General features: G+C 35.8%; 1 pseudogene; it reads left to right on the forward strand.

The window, feature by feature from the left end:
• The first annotated feature begins 6,145 nt into the window (after positions 1-6,145).
• LOC122749625 overlaps positions 6,146-27,830 on the forward strand; it is a 113,914-nt pseudogene continuing 92,229 nt past the window's right edge.

Here is a 27,830-nt window from a genome sequence, read left to right on the forward strand (position 1 = left end):
GTGGATAAAGCACCAGCACTGGATTCAGGAGGAACTGAGTTCAAATTTGGCTTCAGGTACTTGATACTTACTAGCTGTGTGACCCTGGGCAAGTCACTTAACCCTCATTGCCCCCAAAACAAAACAAAACAAAAAGAAACTTGTAAATCTTGTGGAAATTCTGAAAAAGTCTAACACAGATAAACTGCTGACCTTTCTTAGAAGGAGTTGAGTTCATGAATATGGGAATTGGCTGAAGGAACTATGCATGTTTAGCCTAGAGAAAAGAAGATTCAAGGGGCACATGATAACTGTGTTCAAGTATTTAAAGGATTGGGGCAGCTAGGTGGCACAGTGGATAAAGCACTGGTCCTGGATTCAGGAGTACTTGAGTTCAAATCTGGCCTCAGACACTTGACACTTACTAGCTGTGTGACCTTGGGCAAGTCACTTAACTCCCATAGCCCCACAAAAAAACAAACAACAAAAACAAAGTATTTAGAGGATTGTCATGTAGAGAAAAGGCTATACTTGCTTTTTAGGGCCCAATGAGCTGAGCTGGGACCAATGGATGGAATTGCAAAGAGGAGAATTTAGGTTTGATTGCAGGAAGAACTTTATAATAATTTGTCCAAAAAAGAATTGGTGGATCCCAAAAGTGGAGGTTTACACATAGAGGCTAAATGACTTGACTACTTGTCAATTATGTTATTGTGGGGATTACTTTGTTTCTGATTTGGACTAGAAAACCAGTGAGCTCCTTTCCAACTTTCAAATTTTGTGATTCTGTGTGTTCAAATTGGGAGTTCAATACATGAATAAAATCACATCTGGGTCTTCACAACCACTCCTAACTCCTTTTAAAATAAAATCATTTTATACCTACATTCCTAACTGGAGTTGGAACAGAGGGAGGAAAGGAAGAATAATCCTTTTAGCCAGAAAAGGTCTTGCCTACATTTAATTATCCTTGCCTCACTTGTGCGTTAAAATGGTCTACTTTCTCATTATATCAGCTTATGTACATCCCTTAATCCCATGCTGGACTGTCATCAACTTGATGGCAACATGGACCATATATTTTTTCTTTTCTATATTGCCTTAAGCATGGCAATATGTCTTTATTAGGTAAGTAGTCAATGAAAGAATGTTCAAGTGAATTGTACTGTTCAGATATCTTGGTAAGATAAGTATGATGTGAAATGGGATATTTGTTTATATTTTCTGATGATAAAGTAAAGGAAAAATTGGGGGATATACATAAGTCATCTTGGAAAGTACATTTTTTTCCATATAAATATTTTATTATTTTCCAGTTACATTTAGAGATGGTTTTCAACATTTGTTTTATAACATTTCTAGTTTCAATTTTTTCTCCCTCCCTCACTTCACTCCCCCCTCCACAAGACAGCAAGTAATCTGATATAGATTATATATGTACAATAACATTAAACATATTTTTGCATTAGGCATGTTATGAGAGAAGAATCAGAGCAAAAAGGAAAAATCTCAAAAAGAAAAACAATGCCACCAAAAACAACAAAAATCATATGGTTCAATCTGGATCCAGATTTAACAGTTTTTTGTTTTTGTTTTTTTTTTCCTGGATTTGGAGAGCATTTTGCATCATGAGTCCCTTGGAACTATCTTGGACCATTGCTGAGAAGCATCCAGTCTATCACAGTTGATCAACACACAGTGATATTGATACCGTGTACAATGTTCTCCTGGGTCTGCTCATCTCACTCATCATCAGTTTATGCAAATCCTTACAGTTTTCTCTGAAATCTGCCTGCTTGTTTCTTACAGCACAATAGTATTCCATTACGTTCATATACCACAACTTGTTCAACCATTCCCCAATTGATGGGCAACCCAACCCCTCAATTTCCAATTCCATGTCACCACAAAAAGAGCAGCTATAAATAATTTTGTACATATGGATCCTTTTCCTTTTTTTATGATCTCTTTGAGGAAAAGACCTAGTAGTGGTATTACTGGGTCAAAGGGTATGCACAGCTTTATAGCCCTTTGGGCATAGTTCCAAATTGCTCTTCAGAATGGTTGGATCAGTTCACAGCTCCACCAACAATGCATTAGTGTTCCAATTTTTCCACAGCTTCTCCAATATTTATTATTTTCCTTTTTTGTCATATTAGCCAATCTGATAAGTGTCAGGTGGTACCTCAGAGTTATTTTTATTTGCATTTCTCTAATCAATGGTGATTTAGAGCATTTTTTCATATGGCAATAGATAGCCTTAATTTCTTCATCAGAAAATGGCCTGTTTATATCCTTTGACCATTTCTCAATTGGGGAATGACTTGGATTCTTATAAATTTGATTCAGTTCCCGATTATTTTAGAAATGACTCCTTTATCAGAAGTAATGGCCATAAAATTGTTTCACAGCTTTCTTCACCCCTTCTAATTTTGGATGCATTGCTTCTGTTTGTACAAAAACTTTTTAATTTAATGTAATCAAAATCATCCACTTTGCATTTTATAATATACTCTATCTCTTCTTTGGTCAAAAACTGTTTTCCTTTCCAAAGATCTGATAGGTAGACTATTCCTTTCTCTCCTAATTTACCTATGGTATCACCTCTTATGTCTAAATCATGTACCCATTTTGACCTATTTTAGTATAAGGTGTCAGATGTTAGTCTATGCCTAATTTCTGCCATACTATCTTCCAGTTTTCCCAGCAGTTTTTGTCAAATACTGAATTCCTATCCCAGAAGCTGGGGTCTTTGGGTATATCAAACAGTATATTACTAATGTCATTTCCTACTATGTCTCCTGTGCCTAGCCTATTCCACTGGTCCTGCACTCTATTTCTTAGCCAGTACCAGATAGTTTTGATGACTGCCTCTTTACAGTAAAGCATCAGATTTGGTCCAGCTAGCCCCGCTTCCTGTCCATTTTTCTTCATTATTTCCCTTGATATTCTTGAGCTTTTGTTCATCCTGATGAATTTTGTTATTATTTATTCTAGTTCTATAAAATAATTTTAGGTAGTCTGATTGGTATGGCACTGAATAAGTACATTAATTTAGGCAGAATTGTCATTTTTATTATATTATCTCAGCCCATCCATGAGCAATTGGTATTTTTCTAATTATTTAGGTCTGATGTGATTGTTGTGAAAAGTATTTTGTAATTTATTTCATATAGTTCCTGGGTTTGTCTTGGGAAGTAGACTCCCAAGTATTTTATATTGTCTACCCTTACTTTAAATGGAATTTCTCTTTCTATCTCTTGCTGCTGGACTTTGTTGATCATGTATAGAAATGATGATGACTTAAGTGGATTTATTTTATATTCTGCTACTTTGCTAAAGTTGTTAATTATTTGAAGTAATTTTTGAGTTGATTCTCTAAGTATACTATCATATCATCTGTAAAGAGTGATAGTTTTGTTTCCTCCTTGCTTATTCTAATTCTTTTAATTCCTTTTTCTTCTCTGATTGCTAAAGCTAACATTTCTAGTAGAATATTAAATAATAGGGGTGATAAAGGACATCCGTGTTTCACCCCTGATCTTATTGGGAATGCCTCTAACTTATCTGCATTACATATAATGCTTGCTCATGGTTTTAGGTAGATACTTCTTATTCCTTTAAGGAAAGCTCTACCAATTCCTAAGCTTTCTAGTGCTTTTATTAGGAATGGGTGTTGTATTTTGTCAAAATCTTTCTCTTCATCCATTGAAATAATCATATGATTTTGGTTAGTTTTCTTATTGATGTGGTTGATTATGTTAGTAGTTTTCCTAATGTTGAACCAGCCCTGCATTCCTGGTGTAAATCCCACCTCATCATAGCATATTATCCTGGTGATTACTTGCTGTAATCTCCTTGCTAATATCTTATTTAAGATTATTTTAAGATTATTGCACCAATATTCATTAGGGAAATTGGTGCATAATTTTCTTTCCTTGTTTTGGCTCTGCCTGGTTTAGGTATCAACACCATATTTGTGTCATAAAAATAATTTGGTAAAACTCTTTCTTCACCTATTTTTCCAAATAATTTGAATAACACTGGAATTAATTGTTCTTTAAATGTTTGGTAGAATTCACTTGTAAACCCATCTGGCCCTGTAGATGTTTTCTTAGGGAGTTCACTAATGGCTTGATCAATTTCTTTTTCTGATATGGGCTTATTTAAGAATTTTATTTCCTCTTCAGTTATCCTGGGCAGTTTGTATTTTTGTAAATATGTATCCTTTTCATTTAGATTGTCAAATTTATTGGCATACAGTTGGGCAAAATAGCTCCTAATTATTGCTTTATTTTCCACTTCATTGGTGGAGAATTCACCCCTTTCATTTTTTTACTTGAATTCTTTCTTACTAGTTTTCTATTTCCCACCATTCTATTAACTCCCTTTGTACTTTCTCCCCCTTCTTTCACCCTATTCCTCCTCACCAACATTTTGATTCTTACCCCTGCCTCCCCCAATGAGCCCTCCCTTTTATCACCTCCCCTCCCTTTTCTTTACCCTTTTCTGCTCTGCTTCTGCCCTCCATTCTATCAGTCCCTCCTCCTTTTCCCCTTTCCCTTTTACTTCCCTAAGTTTCTTTATCCAAATGAATGTATATGTTATTCCCTCTTTGAATCAAATCTAGTGAGAGTAAAGTTGAAACAATGTTCACCACTCCCTTCTTTCCCTCTATTGTAATATGTTTTTTGCACCTCTTCATGTGATGTAATTCACTGCATTCCACCTCCCTTTCCTCTTCCCCCCATAAACTACTTTATAATGCCTTACTGTTCTTATCATCATCACATCAAAGACCATTTATATTTATACCCTCTGTGTATAATCCTTCTGTATTCCCAAATATATATACAGTTCTCAAGAGCTATAAGTATTATCTTGCCATGTAGGAATATAAACAGTCTAACCTTATTGAATAACTTTTCTCCCCTGTTTACCTTTTTAAACTTCTCTTGATTCTTATATATTAAGATCAAATTTCCTATTCACTTCTGGTCTTTTCATCAGGAAACCTTGAAAGTCCCCAATGCCATTGAATGTCCATCTTTTCCCTTGAAAGAGAATGCTCAGTTTTGCTGGGTAATAGATTCATGGCTGCAATCCACACTCCTTTGCCTTCCGGAATATCATATTCCAAGCCTTGTGATCCTTTAATCTTGAAGCTGCCAGGTCCTGAGCAATCCTGATTGTGGCTCCATGATATTTAAACTGCTTTTTTCTGGCTGTTTGGAGTATTTTCTCCTTCACCTGATAATTCTGGAGTTTGGCTACAATATTCCTTGGAGTTTTCCTTTTGGGGTCTCTTTCAGGATGTGATCGGTGGATTCTTTCAATGGTGATTTTATCCTCTGATTCTATAATATCAGGGCAGTTGTCCTTGATAATTTCCTGGAATATGGTGTCTAGACTCTTTTTCTGATCATGACTTTCAGGCAGTCCAATGATTCTCAAATTATCTCTCCTGGATCTGTTTTCCAGGTCAGTTGTCTTTCTAATGAGGTATTTCACATTTTCTTCTATTTTTTTCATTCTTTTGATTCTGTTTGACTGATTCCTGGTGTCTCATGGAGTCATTAGTTTCCATCTGTCTAATTTGGATTTTTAAGGCATTGTTTTCTTCAGTCAGATTATGTACCTCCTTTTCCATTTGGCCAAATAAATGTTTTAAGGAATTGTTTTGTTCAGTCAATTTTTGTGCTTCCTTTTCCAAGCTGCTGATTCTTTTTTCATAATTTTCTTGTGTTGCTTTCATTTCTCTCCACATTTTTTCTTCTACTTCTCTCAATTGATTTTTAAAATCCTTATTGAGCTTTTCCAAGGCTTTTTGTTCTTGAGACCAATTCATCTTCCCTCTTGAGACTTCATATGTAGGCAATTTGAGAGTATTGTCCTCATCTGAGTTTGTGTTTGCCTCTTCCCTGTCAACATGGAAGCTCTCAAGGGTAAGAGCTCTTTTTTGTTTCTGACTCATATTGCAGTTTATTATTATGGTTTTTTTTTAAAGTTGAGGTCCACTCCTTGGGCACCAGGGTCACTGTTTCAAGCTTCTTGTCCTGGGAGATAGGGCCTGTGTCACTGGCTTTCTACTCTGAGGCCTCTTTGGCTTGTGGATTTTTCACCACCCTGGGCTTGCTCTCTGTGCTTGCTCCTGGTTCATTCTGGGATGACCAGTCCTGGTCATGTCCATCTTGTGGGTAGCCCCCTAGTTGGCAGTCTGTCCTCTCAGCTGGTGCTGGTGGATCTCACCACGGCCATGCTGCACTACCAGCCTGGGAGTAAAGATCAAGGGGCCTCAGTTGCTCAGCTGTGGCCTATTGCTTCCTGCTGATTTGCTCAACCCACTCCACACTGTGCTGTGCTGGGGTGCACTGCACTTCCCCAACCCCCACCCTAGTGAGACCAACCTTTCCTGAAGTCTTTTAAATTATCTCAGGCTGGAAGACTGTGTCTCTCTGTCTTTTTGTAGGTTCTGTAATTTCAGAATATCTTTACAGGCTTGATTTAATGTTCTTTGAGGGAACTGAAGGAGAGCTCAGGCAGCTTGCTGTCTTCTCTTTGCCATCTTTGCTCCATCTCTGGAAAGTACATTTTTAAAAGTTAAAAAAACATATAAAACTGATAGGATCTCACTGTCCAAAATTCTACAGGGGATATTATCCCACAATGTCTGGGAATCTGCTAAGAAGAAAATGATGATGCTCAAGACACAAATGATTCATATGAGGAAGAAAAGAAAGAGATGCATGAAGAAGAAAAGAAGGAGATGCCTAAAGATCATAATCTGGGAATTAAGGGAGTTCATCATCAATTGTAAAGGAAACAGAGGTGAGTTAAAATTGGTTTAGTGGAAACAATGTGGGACAGTGGATAGAGCACATATAACACACAAACATACACACATATATATGCATATATATGCATATATATATATATATATACACACACACATACATAAATATACATGTTATGAGTTCTTCTAATGGAAGTAGAATAACTATTTTTCAGGGCTATTGTAAATTTATGTTCAAGTATAAGCAGGACTATATGAGCTCTTAGACCTCTCCCAATTTTGTGACTTTGCCAATCTGAGATGCCAATGATCGCTTAAATTTATAGTCATGGATTCATAGAGTTGTAGATTGTTAGAACTTGAAGGGACATTAGAGGAAATCTAGTCCAACATCCACATTTTACCAACGAGAAAGAGGTTCAAAGATTTTAAATAATTGACTAGCATGAAGTCGTACAGACATTTAAAATCTAGGATTTGGCTTAATAGGCACATGTTTTAAATATTGATCTCAGTGGCTTCCTTTGATTAGACTCCCTGGTGAACATCTAGGTGTACATTTCCAAGTGGAATTATGCATATAAATGTCTATGTTCAGCTATGTTTATCAAAATGAAGTAGTGAATGGTAATTCAAACAAAACTTTCAGGTGATTCACTTTTTTAGCAACTTCATTCTAAGAGGGATGTTGAGTTATGAACTGGAATGCAGAGGCAACATGAAGCAGCCAAACAACAGCAGAATCAACTGGGGTCAGAATCATCCCATGTTGTCACTGTGGAAGATTTTTTTTTATGTTAGGAAAAACCCTGTGGTGTTCTGACACAGTCCATTTTGACTAGTGAATAAAAAAGAAAAGAAAACAAAACAAAACTCCAAAGTCCAGTTGAGAGGAAGAGACATTAATCATTTCCAGAAAGTAGGAGAGTTTTCAAAGGTGAGATACTTCAGGCCAAAGACAAGAGAAATGAAGCAAAAAACAACAAAATGAAATGGAAGAAAAAAGTTTGAAGGGGAACATATCTTAGTTGTAGTATTAAAAAATGTGAGCTAGTGTGCATACCCTTTGACCCAGCAATCCCACTTTTAGGTCTTTTGCCCAAAGAAATCATGGAAGGGGGAAAGGGACCCACATGTACAAAAATATTTATAGCTGCTCTTTACGTGGTAGCAAGGAATTGGAAGTTGAGGGGGTGCCCATCAATTGGGGAATGGCTGGACAAGTTGTGGTATATGAATACAATGGAATACTATTGTGCTGTAAGAAATGATGAGCAGGAAGAGTTCAGAGAAACCTGGAGGGTCTTATGTGAGCTGATGATGAGTGAGATGAGCAGAACCAGAAGAACATTGTACACAGTATCATCAACATTGAGTGCTGACCTACTGTGATGGACTATATTCTTCTCACCAATGCAATGGTACAGAAGAGTTCCAGGGAACTCATGATAGAAGAGGATCTCGAAATCCAAGAAAAAAAAAAAGAAAGAAAGAACTGTGGAGTATAGATGCTGATTGAACCATATTATTTCTTTTGTTTTGGGTGCTGTTGGTTTTTTTTTTCTTTCTATTTTGAGGTTTTGTATCACTGCTCTAATTCTTTCTCTTGTAACAGGATTAATGCAGAAATAGGATTAATGTTATTATGTGTATATATATGTCTGTGTGTGTATATATATATATATCTATATGTATGTGTATAGAGATATATAGATATAACCTATATCAGATTACCTGCTGTCTAGGGGAGGGGGGAGGGAGGGGTGGGAGGGAGAAAAATCTGAAATTGTAAAGCATGTATAAACAAAAGTTGAGAACTATCTTTACATGTAATGGAAAAAATAAAATACCTCATACATTAAAAAAAAATGTGAGCTAGGGGCAGCTGGGTAGTGCAGTGGCTAGAGTACTGGCCCTGGATTCATGAGGACCTGAGTTCAAATCTGGCCTCAGATACTTAACACTTATTAGCTGTGTGACCCTGAGCAAGTCACTTAACCCCAATTGCCTCACCAAAAAAAAAAAAAGTGAGCTATAGGAGTGATAAAATGAAATGAACTATGGACTTTAATTAATCTATATTTCTATTTTCCAGACAAGTACATAGATAAGTTAGATTTTTAGAGTTCAATTTGTGATGAAATAATGGGATTTAGCAGATACTCAAAGACCCACCTGGAGATTAATCAAGACTGATTGAATCAAGTGAGAGTGATTGACTGCTGATTAGCCTACTTCAAATTAATTGGATTGTAATCACACCTGGCTATCCCTTAATGGTTTGGATGATGCCAACCAATCAGCTTGAAGCAGTGTGTAAGGACTGCCTCTCTTCCAGACCTATAAAAAGCTTCCACATTCTGCTTGCTAGAGAGTTCCTGATTAAAGCAGGCTTGTAGAGGAGGACTTGAGGAAGAACCCAACCAGGCTGGAACTCTAGGCTAGGTAGGACTTCTTTTTCTTAACTTTCTGAACTCCTTGTAAATATCTGTATGCTTTAATAAATGTTTAATGCTCAAAGACTGGTGCTGAAGTTTTTTTATTTAAGGCGATCATACAATATAGATTTTAAACATCACAAATTTTAATAATATTTCAATTATTTTAAAGATTTTAGCATCACAAGAACATAAATTTCTGTAAGCTGAATATTTATTTTGTTTCATTTTCTGTCCTCACATACTCGCCCCTCACCTCAGATGTATTATTTTGTATAGACATAATAGATTACAGTTTGTGTGGGCAAACTGAAGTATGCTTATTTAGACATAAGAAGTAAGAGGATTTATATAACTTTTTGCATGATTTTCCTCTACAAAACTATGCCTTTAGTGTTTTGGAATGTATATTGAAATAGCATAAACAAAGTGAGTATTTTGAGAATGTACATGATATATCTTGCTCCATGCACTAGAAAATACTTGAGCTGAAACCAACTATTGAAAATCTGTCTCCAGAAAAAGGGTGGAAATTGAAATAGTGTTTTAATGAATACCAAAACTTTGCTTTAATTCTTATGTTCCATAAAATGTTTAACCAAATGGAGAAATGTATAGGTATATTATCATTTGAACAAGTTTTTATTTGGGGATCTGTCTCAGGAGGTGATCTGTGGATTCTTTCAATTTCTATTGTACTCTCTAGATCTATAATATCAGGGCATATTTACTTGAAAATTTAATGAAAGATGTTATCCAGGTTCATTTTTTAAAATTTTTATCATGGCTTTTAGGCAGTCCATTTGGATTTTCAAGCTATTGACTTTTTTTTCATGACTCTCCTGCATTGCTCTCATTTCTCTATTCATTTTTTCTTTCACCTCTCTAAATCTTTCTTCTATCTCTCCTAATTTCTCTTCAAAGTCCCTTTTGAGCACTTCCAAGGCCTGAGACCAATTCACATTTTTTTTGGAAGCTTTGGATGTAGGTTGCTATCCTCTTCTCAGGGTGCACTTCGATCTTCCTTGTCAGTAAAGAAACTTTCTATTCTCAACTTTCTTTGCTTTCTCATCTTGCTGTTTTTTACTTGACTTTTAACTCCCTCTTACAGTGGGGCCCTACTTCCAAGCTACACTGTCCCAAGCTTCAGAGGGGCCCAGGCATTTTGGTTTGAGGAAGGGCAGGTTTTTCTCTCACCTGGCCTATTCTCTGGTCTGAAGATACCTCAAGCCAACTTGCTAGTTAACCAGCCATCAGAACTTTGTGTGCTGTGGTGGCTCTTAGCTCCAACAACCTGGGCCTCCCACTGCTCAGGATTTCTTCCTGGTTCCCTGCTGGGGTGAGAGAGCCAAATTCCTCTTGGGTCCCACAGACACCCCTGCACTTTCCCCGGATCAGCCATTCAGCCCATCTCACCCGACCACAAGCTTAGTTCCAGAAGACGCTGGTGCTGCAGCTGTTTTGGAGGTACGGGGTAAGTTTCTCTTTCTCAACATGCCTGGTGTCTGTGTTGGCATGATCATGTGGTTGGACTCCCTTGAGGTATTATTTTTAAGCTGTTGGTAATGTTAGGATAATTTAGCTGGTTTGCAGTTGCCATTCCTCTATTTTTGAGCCTTTAATCTTGTCCTTTGACTCACAAGGTTCTGGATATCTTGATTGGAGAAATGCTACATATCTCAAAGCCTAATATCATGGAGTCCAAGTGGGCAGGGGACATTCATGATCTTCAGAGAAATTGTGGTATTCAATGATTCACAGCTATATTACATTTCCAGAAAAATGTTGTCATTAAAAAGATGTATCCATATATTTATGTTGGTGAGTAGCTTGGAATCATGAAAGTTATGTTAAGTGTATCAAAAGAAATATAGTTTTTTCTATTACTCCTGTTCCATGTCAGACTCAACTCATTATGGTTTTTCAAAATGAATTAAATTTTCATGAAAGGATGTTTCCTTTTCCCTTTGTACACATAATGAAACCAGAATTCTTAACTCATATTTACTTATTCATGGTGAACTGTTGGGCCATCATTCCACTGAGCTATAAGTTATTTTCTATTTCTTCTGATTATATATTGATATAATTCAGTATCTTTAGTGGTATGCCAGATCAATTATTAGACAAGGATCTCACATTTAAAATATCTATAGATAAACCAGCATGAATATACAGTCTAAAATTAATAAGGCTCTTAACATGCTCTTCCTATTTTCCCTCCATTTCATCACCAGTAATGTAAAAACAAAAAGAGAAAACAGAAGGCTGTAAGTCATTTGGCATTTTTCTGTTTTTATTTCTTTGCTTTGTTTTCAATGGCTGCTATGGCCAACAAATTCATAATCTGGTGGCCTGCCTAAAGAGAGTCATTGTATCTGTATTTAAGTTGACTGGCCCTTGGATAGTGGATATATTGTCTCTAAGACAATATTAATTTTCTTTTACATCAGGTCAAAATATGTCAGCATCTACATTCCTTTGAGAATGTAGTCAAGGGTCACTACTACCTTATGGTGAAGTACCAGAGTGGCATTCAGCTATATAATGAGACTAACAGATTTTACAAACCTAGTCTGGGAGCCTAACCTCATTATCTAGCCTGATAAAGAAGTTTAAAAAGAAACTAGCAAGAAATAGCCATCTATGTAGAATGAGAATAGGAAAAGTTTCTTTAGTCAATCAATCAACATTTGTTGAGTACACTATGTGCCAGGCAATGTGCTAAAGCACTAGGGATACAATGAAAGGTCAAGAGCAATCCCCATCCTCAAGGAGGTCACAGTGTAATAAGGGAGACAACATGCAAACAGCTATGTACAAGTAAATCTATATAGGATAAATTTGAAATAATTAAGAAAGGGAAGGCACTAGAATTAAGGGGAGGTTGGGAAAGGTGGAATTTTATCTAGGATTTGAATGAAGTCAGAAATGCTAGGAGGAAGAGTAGAGAGAGACTATTCCAGACATGGGAGATGGCTAAATGTCTAATGGCAAGATGGAGTGTCATTTGTGAGGAATTGTAAAGAGGACAGGATCATTGAATTACAGGCTACATGGAAGCATTTAAGGTGTAAGAATACTGGAACAGGAATAAATTTCATTTTTCATAATTCTGAATGATTTAAATCTCTGTCTTAACAAATGTTCATTGGTTAGAGTGAAGTAGGAGAAATTGAAACAGATGTCAGTGGTTGCCTCTGTTAAGTTTGCCTACCTCAACTGTTACATCATCATGAAGGGACCAGTAAAGGGTACTTTTGCTTCTAATATATTAATTACTCAAGAAATCACTTCATTGAGTAGAATTCCAATTACCTATCCATTTTTAAAGCCTTACTGTATGTACTAACTTGTCCTTCTTCTGGCATTCTAGTTAATTAGCATTTTATTATTTTCTTTATTGTCCCATTTAAAAAAAAAAGCTTTTGTATTTGTTGATACTTATTTGTTATTTTCCGAGACAAATAACAGAAGCTTAATGTAAATTGAAGAAAATTGCGACGTTCTAAGTTGCTATGGTAAAGAATTAACCATATTTCAATAACAAAGTAGAGAAAAACAATTTTAAATACTTAAGAATGCTGACCAATTACAAGTACAGAAGACTAGTGATGAAGCTTGCTATTGATTTCCTTACAGAGGGGTAATGGACTCATGATGAAAAATGAGGTATACATTTTTGGATATGGCCAAATCTTACTTTGACAGTTTTATTTCTTTTGATTGATAATGTATATTTGTTATGAGGGTTTTGTCTTTTTTCTTCCAGTGGGGGTAGTGAAGGAAGGGGAAGGGTAGAAATATTATTCTCCACCCCAAAATGAGAAGGAAAAATAAGATGAGCCAAAAGGAATCACAAACAATGACAGCTCTGAAAGTTACACATTAAATTAATCACATACTTTAAAATGAAACTCTACAAAAGAGTTCCACTGTTTCTTCAATCATGAAGCAATATAGTCACTAACATTCCTTTCCCAGCAAACAACTTTTTATTTAGTTTGTATATGATTTGCAATTATTCATTTGTGTACATGTTGATTCTTTGCTACCCAAAGGCAAGTATCGGAGGTCAGGCATAGGCAGAAATTCAAAGTTGTAATTAGGCAAGTCATAGGTTAAAGGGTTATCATGTTGTGGAGGTCTAAGCAGGAGGAAAAATTTGAAATTCAAACAAATAGACAAATCATGACAACATGCCAGAAAACAGAGAACTGTGGAATATATCTGATCTGAGATAATGTCTATCTGAACTGGGATCCATGAATGTCATGCCTGCACAGGAACTTAATAGGCCTTGAGACTGTTAAGGGCTAAAATTCTAGCTAGTCTGTCTAAAATATCTAATGAGTGGTCGCCAATAAATTATAAGCTTTAGCAAGAGTTAGACTTTTAAGCATTTATTAAGGAGAATAAGAATTTGGTAAAGAGAGAGAAAGGCCTAGATTCCTATCTATTAAAGGGAGAGCACATTTCTAGCTCCCTTCTCCGCCAGCGTCCCCAGGAAAGAGAGTGAGACTGAGCGCTAGTCTCTTCCTTCCTCCTCCCACTAGCCCGCGTCAGGAAGTGACGCCAAAGAAAAGACTCCTGGTCTTGCCCTCAAAGACCTTCGCTTCATGGGCAGAACTCTTCTACAGTTAGTATCCAGCAGGTGGCGTTATTCCAATCGTTACAAGACCACTCATACAGCTATGTAAATGGCATACCAAACAGGGTAGGTGCATTTTAAAACGCTTTTAATAACCTGAACAATAATGCCAATAGTCCTCTTAGACATTTCCTAGAGAAAAATATGATAAAATAAAAATTATTCAGAGAATCATTAAGTTGGAAGGAACTTTATAGATCAACTAGCCCAACCTTTTATTTAAGAAATGAGGAAACAGAGAGAAAATGAAACTTGCCCAAGGTCACATGGTTGATTAATAGCAGAAATGGGACTCAAATTCAGGCTTTCTGACTCCAAGTCCAGTATTCCATCCACTGCACGGATTACTTCTGCTAGACTACTTTGTTTTGCCATATATTTCCTTTAGTGCTTTTTTGTTCCTGTCATTAATAAAACAATAATATATAATTTATCTGCTCAACTAGAGCTAAGTTCCTATAGTACTGGCCAGTTATAATTCAATTGATATGCAGTACTACCAAAAATTAAATGGAAATCTTCATGGCTCCTGTCTTTTTTGGTCATCTAGTAAATTAATAATTTGCATACTGGCAAGGAGAATAGAGGTGGGCAAGATAGAACTCTTGCTGTTATACACCAAGGGAAGACAAGGGAATATGTAGGATTTAAAAATATTAATTTTAAAATCTAAACTATCAAAGTCTCCTAGCTCAAAAAAACATTTAATATATTTTAAGATTTATAGTAGAGTGAGAGCTTTTGGAGATGGTAGTATGTATGTATATTCATATATTTATATAAATCAATTATAAGAAAACATCAGTGACCTACATAATTTTCATATAGTCCTTTGTCTCTGCACTGTTGTCTGAACTAATATTCCAACAAAGGCATGTGGTACATACAGAATTCTTTTGAATACATTTAAACAGAGTGATACATGGCTATGTAGTTTCCTTTCCTACTTTAGTACTATATATATGTTTTATAGACCATAAAATAGATCCCCATATTTCTTTTATGAAAGGAAAAGAAGAGGATGTAAACTTTTAATGGATAAATTTCCCTGCATGCCAACTTATTTGTGATAAAAGATCTGATAAGAACCCTTGTCAGAGTGGGTAAAAACTGGCTTAGTCATAGATTTAGATTTGGGAGAGACTTTAAGGATCATCTAGTCCAACCCACTCATTTTTATTTTATTTTATTTTATTTTTTGGTGAGGCAATTGGGGTTAAGTGACTTGCCCAGGGTCACACAACTAGTAAGTGTTAAGTGTCGGAGACCAGATTTGAACTCAGGTCCTCCTGAATGCAGGGCCAGTGCTCTATCCACTGTGCTACCTAGCTGCCCCTATTATTTTTTTTTCAATGAACAAACATATTTTCTCTTCCTTCCCTTCCTTTCTCTTCCTTCTTCCCATTGGGGGAAAATGAAATGAAAAGCCTTGTAGTAAATATGCATACTGAAGCAAAACAATCACATGTCCAAAAATATATGTCTAATTTTGCATATTGAGTCCTTAAACATATCATATAAAGAGGAAAGTGTTCCATATATACAAAACATATTTATAGTAGCTCTTTTTATAGCAGGAAACCACTACAGAAAAGAACCGTACCACTTTACAATGGAGGAAACTGAGGACCAAAGAAGTTGTTATATGCAGAGGATCACAGATATAGTAAATTCCACAGTCAGGATTTGAATTCAAAACCTGCAATTCTAGATTTGGAACTCTTTCCACTGTGCCATGACATACTTCTGGCTTTAATACATACTGACTGTGTGACCCTTTTGGAAGTCATTTGAGCTCAAATTATCACTGGAAACTGTCTAAATATAAGTTCTCTCCTCTCCTCTCCTCTCCTCTCCTCTCCTCTCCTCTCCTCTCCTCTCCTCTCCTCTCCTCTCCTCTCCTCTCCTCTCCTCTCCTCTCCTCTCCTCTCCTCTCCTCTCCTCCCCTCTCCCCTCCCCCCCTCCTTTTCTCACTCCCTTCTGCCCTATCCCTCATCAAAAGTATTATGTTTTGGACCACCACCTCCCACACACTGCCTTCTCTTCCATTATCCCCACCAATCCTCTTTTCCCCTTTCCTCCTTCCACATTAAAGGAGCGGAGGGCTTGGAATATGACTTTCTGGAAGACAAAGAAGCTGGGATTACAACCAAGAATAATGTACCCATCAAAACTGAATATAATCCTTCAGGGGGAAATGGATAATTGATGAAATAGATAACTTTCAAACTTTCCTGATGAGAAGACCAGAGCTGAATAGAAAAGTTGACATCCAAGCACAAGACTCAAAAAAAAAAAAAAGCAGAAAAGGTAAACATGAAAGAGTAATCCTAGGAGATTCAATAAAGTCAAATTGTTTTATATTCTATTCATATAGGGAGATGATACATTTAACTCTTAAGAACTGCATCATTATTAGGACCATTAAAAGGAGTTTACATAGACAGAGGGCATGAGGATGAGTTGTTTATGTTGGAATGATCTCCAAAAAATTAAGGAATGAGAAAAAGGGATGCACTGTAAATGGGATGAGCTCACCCATAAAATGGAAGCCAATAATAGAATAGATTAGGAACCAGAATCCAACAATATGTTGTTTACAAGAGTCACACTAAAAGCAGAAAGACAGAGAGGGAAAATAAGAGGCTGGAACAGAATGCTTCAAGTAAACTAAAAAACAATGAGGTGTGGCAATCATGATCTCAGACAAAGAAAAAAAATATATGATTAAAAGGGAAAATCAAGAAACTACATTTTTTTCTAAAACACACATGTGTATACACTCACATATATATGTATACTGTGATGTTTAAAATCTAACTGTGATTTCTAAAAATCTAATGTGTGGTCACCTTAAATTAGAAGCTTATAACACCGTCTTTGTATATTAAGCATTTATTAAAGTATTTAGAAGTTAGCAAAAGAGAGAAGAAGAACTCGTGGAGTTCAGAAAGAAGAAGCCTAGCTACCCTGGCTCTGCAACCACCGCTACCACGACCTCCAACCAAAAGAGACATGCCCTGTTCTCCTCAAGGGGAAGCTCTCTGAGGGGCAAGAGGGGGGGGGGTCCCCACACACAGCTCCAAGCTAATTGGCTGGTAGCCTTTTTTGACATGACTTACAGGCAGTTCTATGAATAGGTATAACTTCTGGATGCTAGTCGTATGCTTTCTCTTCAGGTTGGCACTGCCCTGGTTCTCACAATATATATTTCTCAGCAGGGGGTGGCACCCTGATTCTCACCATACATACATACATACATACATGCATACATATATATGTATGTATATACACACATAAATATGTATAGATACATATATACAAGTATACACACACACACGTGTGTATAGAGTTTTACATTGTTTCTCAGTTTACTACTCCATTAAAAAAAACACCTTACATTTTTATCCTGTCCTCTTCTTTTGAGGATATATATTATCCTAAAAGAATTATATATTTTAAAGACCTAATCCCATACAAGAATATATAACTATTAGGAATGGGATATCAAGCTGAAAATTTTATTTTGCCTACTTGCTTAGAATATGGTGTTGATCACAAATTCAGGTTAAAAATAGTAAGATCTTTCATGCTTGCAACATATTATAGTAACTCAGAGATGTTTTAGTATTAATCTATAAATTAATACATTTAGGAATTTCAAGAGTAAAACTTCTAGCATTCCCTTGCCCTGATTATAGGAATTTCCTATGAAAGGAAAAAGGAGGGACATGGTTAGCACAGCCTGACCTGACCTAAGCATAAAGGAGGGGGACAAAAATTCCCTTACCTCTCTTTGATTCTAGGTAAGAGTCATAGTTAACTGCCAATAATACAGCAAAGTTCCACATTATTCACAGGGTATCGCAAGCAGTCTCAGAATTAAAATTTCCTGTCCAGAACAATATATAGCACCATGGGGAAAATGACTCGAGGATCCTGCAAAGTCATACCCTCAACTTTCCAAGGCATAGACACTCACCTGTAGCAGTTCACAAATTCATTCCTATTGGGAAGCACATGACATTCCCTTGAATGGTGGACTATTAGTTTAGTGACAATTCAGACAATCATACCTGAAATCAAGACTCAAAATAGTATCAAATTATAGTCCAAAGAAAATTTACCTCCAATAAGTAAAATTTACTAATAGCTTAGGGATATATTATCATTATTTTTCTCCTGTTACTGAAATAAGTTAACAATAATCACATAAGAACATATAGGCACATAAAAGTTCTTATTTTTCTTTTCTAATTTAAATCTATTATGGAGCAGAAATAAATCATTTACAAATTAAGAGTAACTGCATGCTGGTGTTTCACATAGACAGTGACTACAAAATAGTTGATTCAAACCCCCCAGAAAAAAAATGCTGGGTACTATAAGTTTCCATACTAACAGATTTCCATATTTCCTAAAGCAAAAATTAAATATTTAAATCCAAGGTCATTGTTACTAAGGTGACTCAAAGATGTATACTATTTAATATATACTATTTATTAACAGGTAAATTTCATGATTTTCATAAACATTGGCCAAATAATTTATCAATTAAAACCTACTCTTTAATATACACAAACTTGTAGATTCTTTACAACTTCACAACATCTCATCATCAGCTTTTCTTAGAATTAAAATCTTATGACCCTGACCAAATAGAAAGTTCAAGGAACCCCATAGATAAAGGCTACTTAGGGGTTCTTTGCTACTCACCCTTAACAAGCAGTATGTTATTATTATTATAATTATGCATTTTAAGGGAAAATATACCTGATCCAGGCATTTTCTACCACATGTTGCCTTAATGCTAAATATTACGTAAGGCAACTCTCTGACCATAACTTAAAGAAACAATGCTAATATACCTGGGAAAATGGAATTTTCTTATTTGGGGGTTCCCAATGCCAATGAAATCATAGGTCAAGTTTCATCCTATCTCATCCAAATTGCCTGCTAGGAATGTTACCAAAATAAATAGTTTATATTATCTATGCATTCCAAATGTCCTTTCCCCATGTTCATGGATAACCAAAAGGCTGTGCCTATTAGCAATAGAGGTAACAATGTACCTTCCTCCAAAAAGGACTTTCAGAAGTAGTACTCGGCTCAGTTCTGGGGTAAACCTAGAAATCTCCAAGCTGTTCTTTTCTTCCATGAAGCAAGAAGAAGTGAGAGAATGGACAATGACTAATTTAAAAAATATATTCATTGAAGATCCAAGTAAGAAGGGTTTATGAGGGTTGATCCCCAATAATACTGAGGGATTACCAAGGACCAGTCATCCAAATGATCTCTAAAGCTAATATACCTAATGTACTGTTTGTTATTCAGGGGATGTGCATTCTCATTTCCTTGTACAACTACAAATTTGAACAGAGCTAGATTTATACCAGGAATAAAGGGTTTGTTCGATATTAGTAAAACAGTAAACATAAGTGGTCATAGTTGCTGTTATCCTTCATATTTAAAGAGGACCAGAATGATATTACTATTTCAGGATCAAGGTACAATATGTCCAACTGTGGCTGATTAGACCAATATGAGTTTGGAAGGCTCTAACAAAGTTCAGCAAGAAACAATTCTTATAAACCTTTGGAGTGGAGATATCGCTAAATTTGCACATCTTGTATTTCTTTTGAACTACTGCAATCCTGCTCTATTCATAGAACCCAGTGACTCCTTTGATTCAGGCATGCCATGATGGATGGTTCTGTGCCAGTGTTTTCCCATATCTTACAATCAATTCCAAAGTTTTATGAGTATTTTTGTGTTACTTCTGACTTCTGTGTGAGCACTTGACTTGAATGAGTTCTCTATAAAATAGTCTTTTAGGCAAACATGTTTGACATTTCAACAACATGACCAGCTCATCAGAGTTGCACTCTCTGCAGTAGAATTTGGATGCTTGGCAGTTCAACTCAAGAAGAGACCTCAGTGACCAGTCCCTTATCTTGCTAGGTGATCTTGAGTATCTTCCTAAGACAATTCAAATGGAAACAAATCAATTTCCTACATGAGCTAATATGCTGTCCAGGTTTCACAGACATACAACAATGAGGTAATCACAATGGTTCTGTAGAACTTCAGTTTGGTGGGCAGCATAATCCCTCTTCTCTTTCACACTTTTCTTTGGAGCCTCCCAAACACTAAGCTAGTTTTAACAATGCATGCATCAACCTCATCATCCTTGAAAAATATACTGCCAGAATAAGCTAACTAATTCACAGCCTTCAACATTTCTTCATTTACTATAACCTATGGTTCCACATATGAATGCTGTGGTGCTGACTGGTAGGGAACATCTATTTTCTTGGTGTTAATTGTCAGGTCAAAATTAGCACAAGCATCAGGGAATAGATCCATACTCTTCATCTCAGCCTCCCAAGCTGCACTGAGTGCACAATCTTCTTTGGTCAAAAAGTCATGAACCATCTCTCTTTCAATTTTAATCTTGGCTTGTAGCCTTTCTTAGTTAAATAATTTCCTGTCAGTGCAGTAACTGACCTTGTAGTCATTTTCATCCTCATTGAAGACATCACTGAAAACATCATGCTAAAAATCATGACAGCAAGGACATAGACCTGCTTCATTCCATTGGTGACTGGAAAATCACTAAAGAATTATCCATTATCCAGAACCAGTATAAGCATGCTGTCATGGAACTGATATACAATACTAATTAACTTCTCCAAGCAAACAATTTGGCCATGCTGTACCACTAGCCTTCATGACTGACAGTATCAAAGCCTTGGTGAGATCAATGATGATTGAACAGAACCATGTAAAGAACTCTGTTCAGCTACTGGCATTTCTTGAAAGGTCATTGGGTAAAAAACACCATATCAACCATTCCTCAGCTCTTTCTTATGCCATACTAATTCTTGGGTAGATAACCATCTTCTAAGTGAAGGATCAGCCTTTTAAGGAAGGCTTTGGTAAGCATCTTGCTGAAAAGGACTCAATGAGAGACCTGGCTGTAATTATTACAGAACATCCTATTTCCTTTTCCTAAAGTGACCATATCAATGATAAAACCCACAAAGGTGATATGATTATATTAATAGGTACAGAATTTTTTTGGTCAAAATATAAAAGTCATTCCCTTTAAAAACACAAAAAGTATAGTAATAAATGCAACTTTTCTTAAAATGATAAATTGTATCTATTTAAGACCTTCAGCAAGCATTATCTATAATGGGATAAACTAGAAACTTTCCCTATCAAATCAGGGGTGAAGTAAGGATATCCAATAGCCTCATCATTAATCAATATTATACTAAAAAAGTTAGTTATTGCAATAAAAAAGGAAGATAAATTAAAGGAATAAGAATAGAAAGAAAGAAACAAAACAATGACTTTTTGTAGATGATATGATGATCTATATAGAGAAAATGGGATAATCATTTAAAATAACTTGCCATAATTAGCAACTTTAGCAGTTACATGATATAAAATAAACCCATACAAATAACGTGTATTTCTATATACTACCAACAATATCCATAAAGAAAAGATAGAAAGAGAAAATCCATTTAAAATTATTGCTGACAGTATGAAATAATTGACAGTCTACTTGCCAATACACACACAGAGGAACTATATGAACACAAATAAACACAACTTTTCACACAAATGACAGATCTAAACAATTAAAGAAGTGTGAATTTCTCATGGGTAGACCAAGTTAATAAAATAAAAATTACAATACTCCCTTAAATTAATTTACTTAATCAAACTTAAAGAGGTAGGAAAACATAACAAAATTTATCTGGAGTGACAAATGTAAAGACTATGAAGAGAATTATTTAGAACAAAAGCAAAAAGAAGTCAGCTAACATTATCAGATCTCAAATTCTATTAAAAAGTGGTAATCATAAAATCAATCTGGTACTGAATAAGAAATGGAGTTGTTGAGCAATGTTATAGATTAAGTACATCATATTTGGAATTAAATTGTCACAGAAACCTAGTGTTTGATAAAGCCAAAGATCTAAGCCTTGGGGGCAAGAACTAATGATTTGCCAGAAACTACTGGGGAAATTGGGAAATAATGTGAAAGAAACTAGGATCAAAGGTAAACTCAAAATGAGTACATTATTTAGAAATAAAGTGTAATATCATAAACAGACTAGGGGAGCATCAAAAAACGTTGTCAGATCTATAGATAAGGGAAGAGTTCATGACCAAACAAGAGAGAGATAATAAATGGATAATTTGTATTACATTAAATTAATAAGGTTTTGCACAAACAAAACTAATGTAGCCCAACTTAGAAGGAACACAGGAAATTGAGAAAAAATTTACAAGTTTCTTTGATAAAGGTTTCATTTCTCATATACATATGAAACAATTCCAAATTTATAAAAACAAGTCACTCCATAATTGATAAATGATCAAAGAGTATAAATAGGTAATTATCAGAAAAAGAAATCAATGTTATCAATAATTATATAAAATGCTCTTAATCACTAATAATTAGAGAAAGCAGATTAAAAGAACCACTTTACACCTATCAGATAGCTGACATGAAGAAAAGGACAATGATAAATGCTGGAAAGGATGTGGGAAAATTGGCGCACTAATATACCAATGCTAGAGCTATGAACTGCTCTGACCATTCTGGAGAATAATTTGGAACTATGCACAGAGGACTTTAAAACTTTGTGTACCTTTTGGTCCAGTAATACCACTACTAGATCTGTATCCCCCAAAGAAAAAGATAACTGGAAAGGACTCATATGTAGAGCTTTTTGTTGTGGTGGTGAAGGAAGAATTGGAAATTGAGGGGATGTCTATTAATAGGGAAATGGTTAAACAAGTTGTCATATAGGTTTGTCATGGAATACTATTGTGCTGTAAGAACTGACTAGGGGGATAGCTTCAGAAAATACCTGGGAATTATATGAGCTGGTGAAATATATAGTGAGCAGAACTTAGAGAACACTGTATACAATACAGCAATATTTTAATGATGATGAATTGTAAAAGACTTCAATACAATGATCCACAACAGTTCCAAAGCACTTGTGATTAAAAATGCTATATGCTTCCAGAGAGAGAATGAAATCTGAGTGCAAATTGAAGCATTCTTTTTCATACTTTTTTTTTTCAAAAGGGCTCAAATGAAAATGTTTTGTGTGACTTCATATATATGTATGTATGTATGTATACACACATATAAAATATGTATATGTGAGTATGTATGTGTATGTGTATGTATGTATGTATGTATTTCTTGCCTTAATATGTGTAGGAGGCATCAATGGAGTGAGAAAATTTTGAACTAAAAAAGAAAAAAAAGAAAAATAATTTTAAATTCCCAATTGCATTTCAATCTAGTTAACATTTGATGACTTGACTAACCTAGTATAGTGGTACCTGAGTACTGGACTTGGTGTCAGAGGACCTCGGATGAATTGTAACTTTCACCTGTTAAGGGCTAAAATTCTAGCTAGTCAGTCTAAAATATCCAATGAGTGGTCACCAATAAATTATAAGCTTTAGCAAGAGTTAGACTTTTAAGCATTTATTAAGGAGAATAAGAATTTGGTAAAGAGAGAGAAAGGCCTAGATTCCTATCTATTAAAGGGAGAGCACATTTCTAGCTCCGCTCTCCACCAGAGTCCAAAGGAAAGAGAGCCCGAGACAGAGCGCCAGTCTCTTCCTTCTTCCTCCCACTACCCAATGTCACTTCCTGATGCCAAAGAAAAGACTCCTGGTCTTGCCCTCAAAGACCTTCGCTTCATGGGTGAAACTCTTCTACAGTAAGTCTCCAGCAGGTGGTGTCATTCTAATCGTTACAGTTCCCCGCTTTGTTTCCTCATGAAACGGTATGTTTCCTTGATGAAACAGTCAAAAATAACAGAATATAATAACCTATGCTAACTAACAATATAGAAAAGGGAGAGAGGAAAGTTTTGTCCAGAGGGGCGATTTTTTGTCCTCATGAACCGAGGCTTTGACATTGGTCTTGCAAAGGGTGGGCCTCTGCAGAGAGTACATGTTACAGATCGTGTATATTATAACAGAAAGAGAAAAGAGAAAAAAACAACAACAAAAACAAAACAAAACTTCATTTAAAGTCTCTGAAAGTCTTTTCTCAGATGTCCTCTAGGTGTAGTCATGGAATGGAAGTCTTTTCAGGGATTGATGTGTGGATGCTGGTAATCAGCCAGGAAAATTTCCTACAAAATTGAGCTTAACACAACTTTAAAATAGCTTTGTCAATAATCAAATCAAACAATGAAAGTTTTCAAAAACATGTCTAAGGGAATTCAGAATCTTAGTTGTTACACATGAAACATATAATAAAACAAAAATTGAAACATTCTTTAAAATTATAATATTACTATAGTCCCCCCTTATGGAGGGTAATTGAGAAGACAATTGCTGCAATATTAAATTTTAAAATAATTTTTATCTTTGTTTCATCACTTTTTGCATCATCTGCCTAATTATCCTCAAAAATCTAATATAATTGGTAACAGGTGTCAAGGCCAAATTCAACACTGTATTTATCATGACATCTCTGATAACTCATAATAAAGGCAATTAATGTCTTAAATGATAAGTTCCCATAATCCAAGTCTCATATGGATTTAAAATTTGAGGATAATAAATGATTGCAAAAAATGTGAATACATCTTGACTCAGAATACAATATATAATTATGCAACAATTTCAAATAATACCCCTTTTTTTTTAACTTAGTATACAATTACTTTTTTGAAAAATCTGAACATATTTAAATACAAGTTAAAGCACAACACAATCTCAAAGAAAACTTTTACAAATATTCCCCTCTTTTTTTGGGTGGGGGGAATATGCTTATCAAAAATAATACTTCTAGAATCAATTTACACTTGCCATGGCAAACAATTTGCCAGGGAAATGCTTTAAAGAGTTTGATCAAATAATCAGTTGAGAAAAAATAACAAAAACAACCCAGAAAATGGGAGCACAATACTCCTAGAATTAACATTGTATTATGAAATCAAAACCATGTTTCAAAATTAGATAGATGAATGAATAGAAGAAAATACACGTGGAATAATAAAAGGCAATGAAATTCAAACTAGGGAAATCTAAATGAATATGAACTTAATATTAATAAGAGTCTTATAAAATATAAACTTGATCACATGAGTATAAAAAGCTTTTACAAATACTCTCCTTGTTTTAAAAACTAAGTATAAAACACAATCTCAAAATCATGAAAATCTCTATGAAAATAAACCCATACCATTAATTTCAAAATGTATACGTGATAGCATAGAAATCCTATGTAACCTCTGAACTGATACTATTACTCTGAGTAAAGTTAGAACACTTTTGATTCCGATATCTAAAATCCCCAATACTCATATCAATACCTTGCTGCTTACTTCTACATTTCTCTAGAATATATACCCTTCCATGGCAAAAGAAGCGGAGTCTTGAACTATGTTGATGATTGTCATTCTTATTCAGCTTAAGTTTTTCTTCTTTAACCCCTCTATATTGTCTGTCAGTCTTTTCACCATGTAAATGCTTTATAAGATTACTAATTAAAGACAAAAGCAGGTTAGCAAAATTATGAACAAAACGAGCATATCTGGAATTTAAAGAGTTTTCTAAGATTGTCTCAAAAGCACAGCCAGGCCCGGGAAGGGCTGAGCCTGAAGGTGCAAATGCAGGTAGAAAAAGTTGAGCATGCGCATCAGATCTCTGGACTTCCCAGGCAGGGGAAGCAATGGGCTTGGCTATGGGAGGAGTAGAGGGTGGGGTCTGGAGAGGAGGGGAGGGACCAGCACAATTTGAATCAGACTTGATTTTGAACTCAGGCCTGGATTCCTCTTCCCCTACTTTGCCTCCAGGCTCTAGGGGATTAAAAGCTTCTAGAGGGTGGGTCATTGCCTCCAGGCATGCAAAATTAGAGCAACAATTAGTGTTAGAACTGGGAAAAGCTGCAGGAATCTGTTCTGGTTTCTCTGAAAAAGCATGGTTGGGAGAGGGAGAGATATTTCCTTGTGTGAGTAAGTTGCTGGCTCTTTTAACAAAAATAAAAAGAAAAATAGAAAATCCAGAAAAACAAAGCATTAACATGATCTTATCCCCCATTTGTCTGGTTAAACAGACTAAACTCAAAAATAGGGTAATTAGGGAGTTTAAAAGGTCCATTTGAAAAAATTTAAAGGGAAAACACAGCCAGTATGCCAGTACTTAGCAGTTAAAGGGAGAGGGTAGGGGAAATTTCTTACCCAACCAGAAGATCAGAAGACTGAGGTTCAGCTTTCCTCTTTGTGGTCAGCCATCTGTTAAGGGCTAAAATTCTAGCTAGTCTGTCTAAAATATCCAATGAGTGGTCACCAATAAATTATAAGCTTTAGCAAGAGTTAGACTTTTAAGCATTTATTAAGGAGAATAAGAATTTGGTAAAGAGAGAGAAAGGCCTAGATTCCTATCTATTAAAGGGAGAGCACATTTCTAGTTCCGCTCTCCACCAGAGTCCAAAGGAAAGAGAGCCCGAGACAGAGCGCCAGTCTCTTCCTTCTTCCTCCCACTACCCAACGTCACTTCCTGATGCCAAAGAAAAGACTCCTGGTCTTGCCCTCAAAGACCTTCGCTTCATGGGTGGAACTCTTCTACAGTAAGTCTCCAGCAGGTGGTGTCATATCAATTGTTACACACCCTTATTGGTTTTATGATCATGGCAAATAAGTAATTTTGTTTTTCTGTGCCTCAGGTTCCTCCTATGGAAAATATAGGATTTGGGCTAGATGATCTCTAAGTGTTCTCCCAGGTCTAAATCTAGTATCTTAAAAATTAAACTCAGAAAAAAATAAAAACAAAAACTCTGGGCTAATTTTATAGGCAAGTTATGTCTTCTTGGAATAACAATATTATCTTGGCACCAAGATATGTAAAACATAGGGTGAAAATGTCAGCAGAAGTATCATAATAAGAAATTTGGGAAATTTAGAACCTTGGAGGACCTCCTGATGCTTTCCCTTCTTCCTCCTTTATTGCATATCACAAGTACATTTAGCCATCAAGGTAAAAGCTTTCTCATTTTAAAAACAAAGCCTTGTCACTTCTCTTAGAGGCTGTTAGAAACAATTACCAGAGAACAGCTTGCTGCTTTGAGATAAGGGAAAATTTATCCATCCTGTTCCAACTATGTTTCGTTATTTGATGAAATTTTCAACCTTAGTCTTTCTCCACAGTCTTTTAGGACCTATAATATTACTAAATGTTTAGATTAGTTTGTGGCCCCCCTCTTCTCTTTCTCCCCTGTCATTTCAACAGTTGGCTGGGTTGTTGCTGAGAGGTTGCTCTAGCTGTCACCAGTGCCTGCGGCAACATTGATGCCATAGCAAGCTAATTCACTTATATAGCTTGGCAGCTTCCAGGGATAGCACCTGCCATGGAATGCTGTTTCTGCAGTGATGTGGATCCAGCTGAGCCCACCTGTTTTCTTTTGTGTTGTGTCTTACTATAATTACTATTAGGAAGTTTCCTGTCTACGGAAGCTTTTAGAGTTCCTACTTCCCTTCAATGTGCTTATTGTCTGGACTTTGAATTAAATGACATCCTGTAATTCAAGCAAGTGGTGACTGTGGTCATCAATTGTATGTATTTGTTGTATTTGAATAAGAGTTACTTCTCCGGGGACATCTCTTGTAATGCTATATTCAGTCAAGACTTACCTAGCTTTTGGTACAGTAGAAAAAGCCTTGCTCTATAAAAAAAAGCCTTGGTTCTATATTCAGCACACCTGGATTAATACATATCCTGCCTCTGTCTCTTATTGTGCAACCTTGACAAGTTACTCAGTTTCTCTGTGTCTTTTTTTTCTTCATCTGTAAAATGAAGTGGTTGGACTAGATCACCTCTCAGGTCCCATCTAGTTCTAAATCTATTGTTGTGGGGAAATAGGGTAGGGGGGTTGTTGTTTGGGGTAGGGGTTGAGGTCCTTAGGAATTCC

This window comes from Dromiciops gliroides, chromosome 1 (genome assembly GCF_019393635.1).
Source record: "Dromiciops gliroides isolate mDroGli1 chromosome 1, mDroGli1.pri, whole genome shotgun sequence".
Classification (NCBI taxonomy): Eukaryota; Metazoa; Chordata; class Mammalia; order Microbiotheria; family Microbiotheriidae; genus Dromiciops; species Dromiciops gliroides.